This window comes from Chionomys nivalis, chromosome 10 (genome assembly GCF_950005125.1).
Source record: "Chionomys nivalis chromosome 10, mChiNiv1.1, whole genome shotgun sequence".
NCBI classification, from domain to species: Eukaryota; Metazoa; Chordata; class Mammalia; order Rodentia; family Cricetidae; genus Chionomys; species Chionomys nivalis.
The window spans coordinates 63,203,256-63,217,750 of record NC_080095.1 but is presented as its reverse complement, the minus strand read 5'-3'; the positions used below and the strand labels follow the sequence as shown (position 1 = coordinate 63,217,750).

Below are 14,495 nucleotides of genomic sequence, written 5' to 3'. Positions count from 1 at the left end.
AGCAGTGTACTTGTCTTCAGTCCTTAGAGTGAGATGCTTCCGCATAAACCTTGCATTCACAAGGCCTCCTTTTCAAAATGACTCTGTGGCTATGCTTGTACATTTGCATACAGGTTTGTTTGATTAATTGCTACTTGACTCATCTATCATAATGCTAAGCTCTGGGATCACAAAAGATCAGACTCCCAAAACCTCTTCCTAGAATTAATTTAAATATTTAATGTCAAAATCTTGAAAAGATTCAAAGGAAAATGGTTTCTTTTGTTACTAGTAGCCGGTTTCAGTATTATGATCACTTGAAAAAGCCAAAGTTGCATAGTAATTCATTATTATTATCCAGGTATACTAAAATTCTGGCAGTACTAGTAAAAGTAAATAAAAATCTGCAATAATCTGTGCGTTTAAAATGTATTCCTTCTAAATTTTTGATAAGTATATAACTCATAAATCTATGATGTAATTTGAGTTTTTTGAATGAACACTGAAAAAGTCTTATTTAGTATTTGCTTCTTTTTTTTACAATGTTGGTTTTAGACAACATTTATACTCAAAAATAAAACACATAATTGTTAAATAGACAATTTGATGTTTATACTCATATTGCTGCATCCCTATGAGTATCTAAAACAATCTATGTTTTAATATTCTAAGAGGTTTATATTATTTATATCCCTTTCTGTTATCCCTCCTCAATCCAAAGAGCTTCTCTTCTCTGATTTGTTTAAACTAAAGATTTGCTTTTTATTTATAGAACTTTATATACACAGAATGATTCAATGTTACCAAGTTATTTGTGTATTCATTTATTTTTTCCATAAGTTTACACATTTTTATTACTAGGTAACATTGTTCATTGTTGTTTAATATTAAATTTGTGTTCAATGTTTTATAAATGCTCATTTGAATTATTGCTGTTGTTAATCTGCTTCTATCAGTTGCTGGATGTAGGTTCTATGTTGACAATTAAGGTAGTCATCAATATGATTATAGGTGAAAGCCAGTTCAGGTACCCTCTCTACTATTGCTTAGAGTCTTAGCTGGGATCATCCTTGTGGATTCCTGAGAATTTCCATAGAGACAGGTTTCTCACTAACCCCATAATGACTCCTTCAATTAAGATCTTTTTCCTTGTTCTCCCTCTCTGTCCTTCCTCATCTCAACCATCCCATTCCCTCATGTTCTCCTCCCTGCTCTGCTTCTCCCTTCCCCTTCCATTCTCCCTCCCTCCACCATGCTTCCAATTTACTCAGGAGATCTTATCTATTTCTCCTTTCCAGGGAGAGTCATATATGTCTTTCTTAGGGTTCTTCTTGTTACCTAACTTCTCGGGGGTCATGGACTATATAGGCTGGTTATCCTTTGCTAATAATAATAATAATAGTAAGTGGATATCTAATATCCACTTATGAGTGAGTACATGCATTATTTGTCTTTCTGGGTCTGGGTTACTGCCCTCAGAATGGTTTTACCTAGTTCTATCCATTTGCCTGAAAATTTTATGTAGATGGAGACTACTCTTTCGTTCCTGGCTGCCCACACCTGAATAATCACACAGAAACTGTATTAATTACAACACTGCTTAGCCAATAGCTTAAACATATCTCTGGCTAACTCTTTTTTTGTTTTGTTTTGTTTTGTTTTGTTTTTCGAGACAGGCTTTCTCTGTAGCTTTGGTGCCCGTCCCGGAACTAGCTCTTGTAGACCAGGCTGGCCTTGAACTCCCAGAGATCCGCCTGTCTCTGCCTCCCGAGTGCTGGGATTAAAGGCGTGCGCCAACACCGCCCGGCTTCTGGCTAGCTCTTATATATTAAATTAGTCCATTTTTATTATTCTGTATCACCACAAGGCTGTGGCCTGGATAAGTTTTGGGTGTGTCCTCTGACTCTCTCTATATCCCTTCCAACCTGGCTATATTCTGCCCTGCCATATGCCAAAGCAGTTTTATTCATCAACCAATAAAAGCAATACATAAACAGAAGCACTTACCACATGAATTTCAAGATGTCATTGTTTTTTACTGCTGTGTAGTACTCCATTGTATAACTGTAGCACATTTTCCTTATCCATTCTTTGATTGAGGGGCATTTAGGTAGTTTTCAGGTTCTGGCTATTATGAATAATGCTTCTGTGAACATAGTTGAGCAAATGTCCTTGTGATATTTCTGTATTTTTTATTTTATGCATATGGGTATTTTGCCTGTATGTATGTCTGTATACCGTATGCATGTTCCCTCAGAGTCCACAATAGGGCATCAGCTCCCCTGGGCTTTCTCTTACAGATATTTGTGAGTTGCCATCTTGGTCCTGGGAATTGAACTTCGGTCTTCTAAAAGATCATTTATTGTTCTTACTACTGAGCCGTCTGCCCAAAACAGAGTTATTACTTTTTATTTTGGTTTTTTTTTTGTTGTTGTTGTCTTTTAATGATCAAATATAACTTAATTGTATGTCCTTTGTGAGAATTACTTACTAAAAGATTCCAAATATATTTTCTTCTATGAAGAATTTAATTATTATTTTTATGATTTGTTTTGAATCTGTGTGAGAGATGAATATCTAGTTCTAGCATCATTGATTAAAAGTTTTTTTTTCTTATGAAATGACTCTTGGAATTATATCTGTGTCTGTTTCAGAACATGTTTTACTCTAAGAATTCTTTGTTTATACTTAGGTCAATATTACACTGCCTTGATAATTGTAAATTTTGTAGTCAGGCATTTCAACACTTTCAACTTCACTTATTAAAGCTTGAGTTATTTATTCTATTTGCATTTCTGATAAATATTATGATTTTCAATTTTATAAATTTTTGGTAAGGTCTTGATTGAGATTCTTTTGAATCAATTGGTAATGAATATCAAAAGAGGCTGATAAAAAAATGTGAAAGCCCAGTAAGTTCCTAGAGCTTCATTGTCATGCGTAATTTGGTGTATAGTGAGTTCCTTGATCAGAAGCAATGTTTGCAGATATCATGGTTGTAAATAAATTACTCTAGGAGCTGCCAAGAATTCTGTTTCCCAGCAGTATTGTGTTCAGGAAAAGCCAATACATATCCATAGGAAATGTCCTACTAATAACACAATATACTGGTTCCCCTAAATAACCTGCCATTATTTTCTCATTTGACCATCTATAAGAACATATATTTTAATGTTTTATTTATTCTTTAAGAAATTTTTTCAATATATTTTGATCATTTTTATTTTTGTTACCAGACCCCCCCTCCTCTTTCTGCCAATAAAAATTTATATTCTGAGAGAGAAAAATAGAGAGAGAGAGAGAGAGAGAGAGAGAGAGAGAGAGAGAGTTAAATGTCTAGTGTTTGTGTTGGCTAAGCACAGAACCTTTCCTGTGTTGTAGTTAATGTATCTAGTGTCACTCTCCGAAAACATTGATTTTTTCATCCCCCCAGCAGCTGTCAATTGCAATTAGCTTCTTAGGTAGGGACAGGTCTTTATATCTACTTCCTTTACTCATTTCTGGAACTTTTTTCTGGCTTGAAATTGTGCAGGTCCTGTACATTCTGTCAGTCTCTGAATTCATAAATGCAAATGCCCTGCTATGTCTGGAAAATTCTGTTTCCTTGAAATCATCTACCACATCCAAAATCTCCCCTCTTCTACATGATCCATGAGCCGTGAGTGTAAAAGTGTTATTGACATCCTGTGTAGAGCTGTTCTTGTTAAATCTCTCATACTCTGCGTAAGTTGTGGATCTCTGTGTTAATTACTGTCTACTGCAAGAAGCTTCTCTGATGAAGAATGTCTAATTCACTTAGACATGAGTATGGACATATATCGTTAGAAGTTGCTTTATTTCTGTGTTCATTTAGCAAAATAATAGTAATAAGCTTCCCACAGGGCCTCTGACCTCTCTAGCTAGCCACATGGGTTCCATCTCATTGACCAGGCCTTAAATCTAATCAAAACATGTTTGCTTAGTCACGTAACATTTATTCTATCTAATGAAGCAGGTCTTAAATCCAGTCTTTAAAAGTTATTGGTTTCTCTATAACATGTGTGCCACTATTGCATGATGGAGGTGGTTCTTGTATTTTATCTGTTGCTTTTATTGGTTAACTAATAAAGAAAACTGCCTTAGCCCATTTGATAGGCCAAACCTTAGGTGGGTGGAGTAAACAGAAGAGAATGCTGGGAGAAAGAAGCCGAGTCAGTGAGTCGCCATGATTCGCCCACTCCAGACAGACGCAGGTTAAGATCTTTCCTGGTAAGCCAGCTCATGGTACTACACAGAATATTAGAAATGGGTTAGATCAATATGTAAGAGCTAGCCAATAAGAGGCTGAAACTAATGGGCCAGGCAGTGATTAAAAGAATACAGTTTCCGTGTAATTATTTCGGGGCATAAGTAAGCCATGCGGGCGGCCGGGTGGCGGGGACGCAGCCCCGCCGCTCATATTACAACAATTGCACATATGGACATATCTTTCAGACAGGTCATTATTGTGGCTCACAGGGTTCAGAGGTGAATGAGATTGAGCATTTATTTTTTCCTGCAGTATAGAGTATAACAGTTTCAATCTCTATGAATGTGAGCCAATAGTCTTCAGTTTGAGAACCAAATAAGTCTTAATCCTTGAAGTGAACAAAACATCTATGGAGTTTCAAGTAGAAATCTAGTTAAACATGAATGGATTATGAAGCAGGAAAAAATGTAGATCAAGCCAGAAGTGATATGTTTTGAATTTTCTTTTTTTTTTTTTGAATTTTCAAAATGTGTTCCTGCTCTCCTTGATTATACAAAGCTGATGCAACCGAACCATGATAAGGAACTGTCAGTGATAATTGGTACAAGTGGACATGGCATCAATAATAGAAATTTCAAAATATTTTGAATATATATAAGGATGTATGTGCTCATGGAGAATAAGTTTTATGGAAAAACGATGTCTGGGGAATTATGCTCCAAGAAGGCTCTTTTTTTTTTTTTTCTCAGAACCTAAGGCTTGTGGTGTTTTAACCCTATGAATTTTTAAGTGTTGACTATCAGTCTGCCAGAGTGTATTGACTTTTTTCTATTGATGTTTATCTTAGGGTTTGTATTGGTGTTTAGAGACCCCATGACCATGGCAACTCATATAAAGGAAAACATTTATTTTTGGGTGGCTTACAGTTTCAGAGAGTGAGTCCATGATGTTCATGGCAAGAAACATGGCGTCATGCCAGCAGACTTGATGCTCAAGAAGGAGCTGAGAGTTCTACATCTTGATTGCCAGAAAACAAAAGGAAACTGTCACATTAGGCCTAGCCTGAGCATATGAGACCTCCAAGCCTACCTTTGCAGTGGCATGCTTCCTCCAACAAGGCTACATCTCCCAATAGTGCCACTATGTATGGGTCTAGCTTTCAAATTCATGAATGAGTCTGTGGGGGCTATTCCTGTTCAGACTACCACATTGTTGTAATTATTTTTTGACAGTTTCATATAGTTATTTTGATCATGTTTTCCACTCATGCACCCACTCCTTGAAAACCCATCTCCACCTTTTCACCTGCCTAACTTCACATTTATATTTATCCCCACTTAAAACTAGCTGAGTTCAGTTTGTTTCTGCCAACTACCAATTATTCCTGGGTGTGGGGCCTGCCCTTGAAAATGGCCAACATACCAGGGGTCACACCATTGAAGATAACTGTCTCGTCTTCCAGCACTTATCAAATGCCAGTAGTGCTTTAGCTATGTGTGGGACTTCGTGCCCACCTTCCCTGTCCGTGTTGGAATTTATATAACTAATAAACTGTACATTGAAATTAAGCTTAATTTGATGCTTGGATTGCCATTACCTTTTTGTTTGAGGAGTGCTAGTGGCTATTCTCACAGAGAATGACTTTTATATAATATTCAACTGATTGCTTCTCAGGCTCTTACAAAAAAGATTTTAGTTTTTCTCCCATTGTAATCTTAGAACTTAGAGTGGCTTCTGTTAGGATTTAACAATGTTTGGGCAACAGATTTTGCAAAAAGAGAATTAAGAATGAGCACGTAAGTAATTGACAGTTCTATGGAGATTACAACATTTATAATGGCAAATAAACAAAGTTTGCAAACCAAGAGGAAGCCTCAGTGGTTCCAGGAATGCAATAACTGAAAAAGAGCTTAATAAAGAATTCAACTGCAGCTAACATCCAGTGAGCACTAATACTGAACTCAGCTCGTGGTTTACAATAGTACACGAAGCATCACTGTCCATCCGTGCATCAACTGCCAACTTTGCATTTAGGTTGGTCTATGTTTATTTGTGGATTTTTAAAATGCATTTATGTTTACTTAAGAAGCAACTCATTACAATGGTATTATTTACTGAATTTTGTTTTCCTGCCCATCAGCTAACTGCAAAGTTCAGGTATGCAAGGTTATAACCACATAAAAGGAATCAGAATACCACATCCTTCTAGTTGCACTAACCAGAGAAGTAAAGTGAATGTCTTAGAAATAAATGTCTTTGCAGCCTGGAAGAGATTACAGAAAATGAATGAGCTTCATCAAACCTCATTTATGTGATAATTTTATAATTATCTTTATTTTAATCATTTCAGTTATAAAATATTGTTCTTCATTTTAATTACTTTCTGATTATTCATATTAAAATACAGAAATGTAATATTTTTCTGATATAATTGCTATCAAAATGAAAAAATCAGAACAGTCCTAGAATTTTTGCCGTTATTGAACTTATGAGGATGTATTATTAAGAAATTTCTACTTTTAGTCCAACTCTTGTAATTACAATCTCAAGTCCATTTAGACATCAAACATTTTAAAAGAAATATCCTAAGCATCTCTAAACTAGGAAATACCACCTCAGTATTTCTAAATCTTATATAAAAATGAGATTCAGGGGCTGGAGAGATGGCTCAGTGGTTAAGAGCATTGCCTGCTCTTCCAAAGGTCCTGAGTTCAATTCCCGGCAACCACATGGTAGCTCACAACCATCTGTAATGAGGTCTGGTGCCCTCTTCTGGCCTGCAGACATACACACAGACAGAATATTGTATACATAATAAATAAATAAATAAATAAATATTTAAAAAAAATGAGATTCATTGTGACATTTTCATATGTATATATAAAAAAACATACTTTGGTGATGTTTATTTCCTGTACACATTCTTTTTTTGAACTTTTTAATTTGTTTCTTAAGCTATCTTTTCTCCTTTTTATTTACTTTTCATTGATTTTATTGAGCTATACACTTTTCTCTGCTCCCCCCTTTTTATCCCCTTCAACCGTCTCCATGGTCTCCATGCTCCCAATTTACTAAGGAGATCTGGTCTTTTTCTACTTCTCATGCAGATTAGATCGATGTATGTCTCTCTTAGGGTCCTAATTGTTTTCTAGGTTCTCTGGGATTGTTATCTGTAGGCTGGTTTTCCTTGTTTTGTGTTTAAAAACCACTTATGAGTGAGTATATATGATAATTGTATTTCTGGGTCTGGGTTACCTCACTCAATATGGTGTTTTCTAGCTCGATCCATTTGCTTGCAAATTTCAAGATGTCATTATTTTTTCTCCATTGTGTAAATGTACCACATTTTCCTTATCCATTCTTTGGTCAAGGGGCATTTAGTTGTTTCCAGGTTCTGGATACAACAAACAATGCGCCTATGAACATAGTTGAGCATATGCTCTTGTGGTACGATTAAGCATCATTTGGATATATACCCAAAAGTGGTGTTACTGGGTCTTGAGGAAAGTTGTATTCTAATTTTCTGCGAAATCATCACATATACATCCAAAGGGGCTGTAACAGCTTGCACTCCTACCAGCAATGCAGGAGTGTTCCCTTTACCCCACAACCTCTCCAGTATAAGTTGTCATCAGTGTTTTTGATCTTGGCCATTCTTACAGGTGTAAGATGGAATCTCAGAGTCATTTTGATTTGCATTTCTCTGATGACTGAGGATGTTGAACATTTTCTTTAGTGTCTTTCTGCCATTTTAGATTCCTCTGTTGAGAGTTCTCTGTTTAGGTCTGTACTCCATTTTTTCATTGGATTATTTGTTCTTTTGATGACCAATTTCTTGAGTTATTGTATATTTTGGAAATCAGACCTCCATTCTGTAGGTTGTCGTTTTGTCTTGTTGACCCTGTCCTTTGCATTACAGAAGCTTTTTAGTTTCAGGATTTCTCATTTATTAATTGTTGCTCTCAGTGTCTGCTTTACTTGGTTTGTATTTATGAAGTGGTCTCCTGTGCCAATGTATTCAAATGTACTTCCCACTTTCTCTTCTGAAGTTCAGTGTGGCTAGTTTTGTGTTGAGGTCTTTGATCCATTTGAACTGTGTTTTGTGCATGGTGATAGAAATGGATCTATTTTCATTCTTCTAAATGTTGATGTCCAATTATGCCAACACCATTTGTTAAATATGCTTTCTTTTTTCCATCTGACTTTTTTTGCTTGTCAAAAATCAGGTGTTCATAGGTATGTGGATTAATATTCTGGTCCTCGATTCAGTTCCATTAGTCCTCCTGTCTGTTTTTATGCCAATACCAGGTTATTTTCAATACTGTAGCTCTGTGGTAGAGTTTGAAGTCAGGGATTGTGATGCTTCTAGAAGTTCTTTTATTATACAGGATAGTTTTGGCTATCCTTGGTATTTTGCTTTTCCATATGAAGTTGAGTACCATTCTTTCGAGGTCTGTGAAGAATTTTGCTGGGATTTTGATGGGCATTGCATTGAATCTGTAAATTGCTTTTGGCAAGATTGCCATTTTTACTATGTTAATTCTACCTACCCAAGAGCATGGGAGATCTTTCCACTTTCTGGTGTCTTCTTCAGTTTCTTTCTTCAAAGATTTAAAGTTTTTCTCATACAAGTCTTCTACTTGTTTGGTTAGAGTTATCTGAGATATTTTATGCTATTTGTGGCTATTGTGAAGGGTGATGTTTCTCTGACTTCATTCTCAGCCCATTTATCATCTTTGTAAAGGAGAGTTACTGATTTTTTTGAGTTAATCTTGTATCCTACTACATTACTGAAAGTGTTTATGAGCTGTAGAAGTTCCTTGGTAGAATTTTTGGGGTTGCTTATGTAAACTATCATATCATCAGCAAATAGTGAGTGTTTGACTTCTTTTCTAATTTGTATCCCCTTGATCTTCTTTTGTTTTCTTATTGCTCTAGCTAGGACCTCAAGAACTACATTGAATAGATATGATGAGAGTGGACAACCTACTTTTATTCCTGATTTCAGTGGGATTGCTGTGAGTTTCTCTCCATTTAGTTTGATGTTGGCAATTGGCTTGGTGTTTATTGCCTTTATTATGTTTAGGTATGTTCCTTGTATCCCTGCTCTCTCCAAGACCTTTATCATGAAGGGATGTTGTATTTTGTCAAAAGATTTTTCAGCATCTAAGGAAATGAAAATATGGTTTTCATTTTTTAGTTTGTTTATATGGTTGATTACATTGGCCTTTTTTTGATTGTTGAACCATGCCTGTATCTCTAGGATAAAGCCAACTTGATCATGGTGGATGATGGTTTTGATGTGTTCTTGGGTTTGATTTGCCAGTATTTTATTCAGTATTTTTACATCAGTACTCATGAGTGAAATTGGTCTGTAATTCTCTTTCCTAGCAATGTCTTTAAATGGTTTGGGTATCAGGGTAACTGTATCCTCATAAAAAGAGTTTGGCAGAGTTCCTTCTGTTTTTATTGTGTGGAACAATTTGAGGAGTATTGATATTAGTTCTTTGAAAATCTTGTTGAATTCTGAGATGAAACCATCTGGTCCTGCGCTTTTCTTGCTTGGGAGACTTTTGATGACTGTTTCTATTTCTTTACCAGTTATAGATCTATTTAATTTGTTTATCTGGTCTTGATTTAATTTTGGTGAATGTTATTTACCCAGAAAGTTGTCTATTTTCTTTAAGTTTTCAAATTTTGTGGAGTACAGGTTTTCGAAATATGACCTGATAATTATCAGATTTCCTCTGTGTCTGTTGTTATGTCCCCCTTTTCATTTCTTATTTTGTTAATTTGGATAGTCTCTCACTGACCCTCAGTAATTTAAACATCCAGCGATTCTTTGTAACTTTAAAGCCACTGCTTTGCTACTGCCACTGATCAGGTGCAAAGCTCTGGTGTGTCCTCTGCAGTTGATGCAGGCAACTAATCCCGCCCTGCTTGTGATAAAGAGCACAGCAGAAAGTACCATCAAGAAGAGGCTTTCACAGCCAGGGATGGCACACAGGCCTGCAGCTCTGCCAGTCACAGCCTGTGTCCATGTAGTTCCTCTACCATCAGTCATGTCCCAGTCATAAGCCTCACATTTGCCCCAATCACAGGTCATTGCTGAGTCATCCAGGAAGTGCATACTCTTTGCCTGAGTGAAAGTAGCTGCAAGATGGAGTCAGTCATCAAAAGGTCATTAAAGCTTGTCATGATTAAAGACTCCAAAGGCTGATGCAAGCTTTCTGGAGCAGCTATGACTGTAACAAGGCTTCCTGAAAAAGAAGTAATGGCTTCAGCATCAGCCATGGTTAGTGATCTTCTTAGCTGACATGCAGATGTTGGTGTAGAGAAATTCTGTGCAAATTCATTTTTTTCTTACTCTTATAACTTTAGTTATTTCACATGAACATTGATCTAAAAATACTGGTTCAGAAAAATGATAGGAAATTTGACTTTGGCCTAGATGGAGAAAATTAAGCTGAAAAGTTAAAGGGATCATCCTGTATTATACAATAATAGAGGCTTCGTGTTGCATAACTCTTAGGAAATGAATCCACAAACTGAGACATTATCACATAAATCTGCTCTGATGGACCGAACTGAATAAGAACATAAGAAAACACGAATGAAAACTATGATCATTAACATTTTCAAGTAAGTGAATACAAGGAAAGCTGCTGAAGACAGAAACAAGGGTCTCAGTTAACGATGGTCATTTTCAGTCCATACACACGTGCTTTTAAAACTATGAAAGAGGGCTACTGATATGGCCCAGAGGGCAAAGATGATGGAGGTGGGTCATCTTTCTATCTGTTGTTTCATTGGTTAAGTAATAAAGAAACTGCCTTGGCCCATTTATAGGCCAGCCCTTAGGTGGGTGGAGTAAACAGACAGAATTCTGGGAGAAAGAAGCCGAGTGAGGAGTCGCCATGATTCTCCCACTCCAGACAGACGCAGGTTAAGATCTTTCCTGGTAAGCCAGCTCGTGGTACTACACAGAATATTAGAAATGGGTTAGATCAATATGTAAGAGCTAGCCAATAAGAGACTGGAACTAATGGGCCAGGCAGTGATTAAAAGCATACAGTTTCCGTGTAATTATTTCGGGGCATAAGCTAGCCATGTGGGCGGCCGGGTGCCAGGAACGTAGCCCCGCCGCTCTTAATACAACACAAAGGCACCATAGCCAAGGCTTGATGTTCTGATTTCTGCTCCTGGTACTCACATCGTGGAAGGAAAAATCAGCTCCTGTATATTGTCCTCTGACTTCAGTATATATGCACACATTATAGACACACACACACACATCAAATAAGTGTTCTTAAAATATGACTAGTACAAGTTTAATTAGAAGAAGGCAATGTCCTAAGTTGATAACTGTGTTAGAAGTCTTTTTTTTTTTTTTTTTTTTTTTTTTGGTTATTCGAGACAGGGTTTCTCTGTGGTTTGGAGCTCTGTAGACCAGGCTGGTCTCGAACTCACAGAGATTCACCTGCCTCTGCCTCCCGAGTGCTGGGATTAAAGGCGTGCGCCACCACCGCCCGGCATGTGTTAGAAGTCTTAAGACAGTGTGTGTGACTGTATGTGTGCATGTGTGTTCATGTATGTGCATATGTGTGTGTGTGTGTGTTTAGTGCTGCATATCAAAATCAGGGCCCGGCACATCGTAGGTGAACACTCTATCACATGTCCAGGTAAAACGATAAGATGTTAAAAAGAAAATACCTCTAAATTCACAATATTCTCCAGAACTGCAGAACACCAAAGTTAAATATAACCAAGAGTTATATTGTTGGTTAGAACAGCCCCTGAGAAAGATGAATCAGCATACAAAAGGGATTAGTATTCTATCAGAGTGGCTTCACATTGCCACAGAGCTCTCTTATTTACATGAGGTTGGCAGCGACACAACACTTCTTTACTGAAGAATACAGGGACAAATAATAAGGTTTCTAGAGGAAGAACTATCTTCATAAACAGAATTTTGAAAGTTGTACTTCTGAAAAAGAATTTGAATCCAGGGAAGAAATGCAAATGGTTTGATGGGGCATATCTACTAACCCCTTTTGAAGAATTCTTTTCTATAAACTGTTTCAGAGAAATGAACAAGTTCCTTTTTTAATGAATGAAGTTTAGCTTTGGAAACAGCACTAGAAAGCACAACCCAAATACATCTACCACATAGTAACTTACCAGAAATCTGAGATAAATTACAAACCAAATTAAATGTACACATACATTTACACAATGGGCATAACCAGTATATGTGATGATCAGGTAGACCTCATAATGGCAAGGATTGTCTACTATTAGAAAACTGAAATAATCTATCAGATTAACACAATTGGTTCAAAGACAATGAAACCTGACAGAATTTTACAGAGGAGGAGAACCTTTTGGCAAGCTAGGAATAAAAGATAATGTCCCTAATATGACTAGTGTATCTACCATCAAAATACCTGATCTTAACTGTATGTTAAAGCATTTCTTTTACATTCAGCACAAGAGGGCCAAAAGTGCAGTGCACATTAGTTTCTGTCAGCTTGACACAAACTAGAGTCACCTAGGAAAAGCAAAACTCAACTCAGGAATGTTCTCCTTACTTTCCAATATTCCCTTGATGCTTCTCCCTTTGTTTTTTCTATTATTTTCTTTTTTTATTCAGTTTCAACCTAAGAATATACCCAAAATAAACCCAAAGTGGGAATACTCTGTTCCATGAAAAAAAAATTTAATTCTACAGCTGAAATTATTTACTTTGCCTTTGGACTTCCATAGATCATTTAGTCTTTAACTTTTTGATACTTAATAATTTCTTTATAAAATTATTGAAAATTGAAAGATAATAGTTGAAAAAAGCTGTGTTGCTATTTATGCAATTTATTCTCATGTCATAATTTTTATTTTCACCATGAGACAAGAACTTTCTTCTTGTTAACTGAAAAAAAGAACAAAAATAGGTAAACTGTAGTGGTAATCATGTGTTCCCTCCAAATAATAATGAAAGGAAATGTGTCCCAGAGTTTTTACATAATTCTTAAAATGTGGTAAGTGAATGAGGTTGTCACGTAACACACCGTTGAATGAATATACAGCGTAAGAGAACTACCACTTAACCAGTGGGCAGCACATCATATGTTCAGAATATGTTACCTCTGTGTGTTTGTACGATGTGCATATGTGTATATTTACATGCTCCTTTGTGTGAACAGAGGCTTACACATGCCATGGCATGCATGTGGAGCGGTAAGGATAACGTCCGTATCAGTTCTTACTTTATTTGAGACAAGCACTCTGGCCCATATCTCATGGAGTTTCTCCCATCACCGCCTCCCATCGTGCCGTAGAGCACTGGGACTGTAGACATAGTACCACATCTGACTTTTTAGTTTGTTCTAGTGATGGAAACTCGGACCCTCATTTATGCAACAAGTACGTTTCCTTCTAAATCATTACCTCAATCCCCCAGAATTTATCTTCACAAAGCTGTCAGATAATTTAACTTAGTATGAACTTGAAATGTCTTTATTTTTGTGGTTATTTTATTTAATTGGTAAATGTGCTAAGAATATTGTACATGTATGAGCTGTGTACAGTCAATTTTATATGTGTATATCAACATCATGTAATCTAAATCAACACTGAATGTCTGTTAAGCCTTTTTTATTTTCAAAAGATTGTATATTACCCCAAGGAGGTCCTGATACAGATGATACATTGTAGTTGGGGCCAGAGTAAGAAGTACGGATTTGGATTATAGGTACATTTTGGTTGTACTATGAAAATGAATCTTTTTCTATTCATTATGGCAAGTTCCATTTGTCAAGTAGTCTTAAGAGGTGTTGTTCAGATCTTAAATCAGTATGCCCATTTATTGGTTATTTCTCAAATATACTATTTTTAAAGTAGATAAAATGAGGAGTAACTTTTAATTTCTTTTCAGAACCATGGGTTTTACAGTTTATTGCTTTAAGTAGTGTCCCATTATAACTTCATATCGCCTTAATTTGCACCATATCTTTTTATAGTCTGTATAATTATTATGTAAAATGATTTAATTAGCTAAAAACTGGTTTGTTTCTTTAGGCATTTTTATTTAGAGAAGATTAATATAAGTTGATCATAGACTACATTATTATAGTTTATTACAAATTCGATATGATTTTAGATGCTTGCTTTTTATTCAACAGTGAGTTTTTAACTAGAGCTATTTGACCAGGAAATAAAATTATTTGAAATAGTTTGATCCTAATTTTATGAAACTAAATGTTTTCAATATAATATTTATAATAAGACTAAT

General features: G+C 36.0%; 1 protein-coding gene across 1 annotated transcript in view; it reads left to right on the top strand.

Moving 5' to 3' along the window:
• Mipol1 (mirror-image polydactyly 1) overlaps nucleotides 1-14,495 on the top strand; it is a 233,773-nt gene that overhangs the window by 102,065 nt on the left and 117,213 nt on the right. The gene's annotated exons all lie outside the window — the stretch shown is intronic.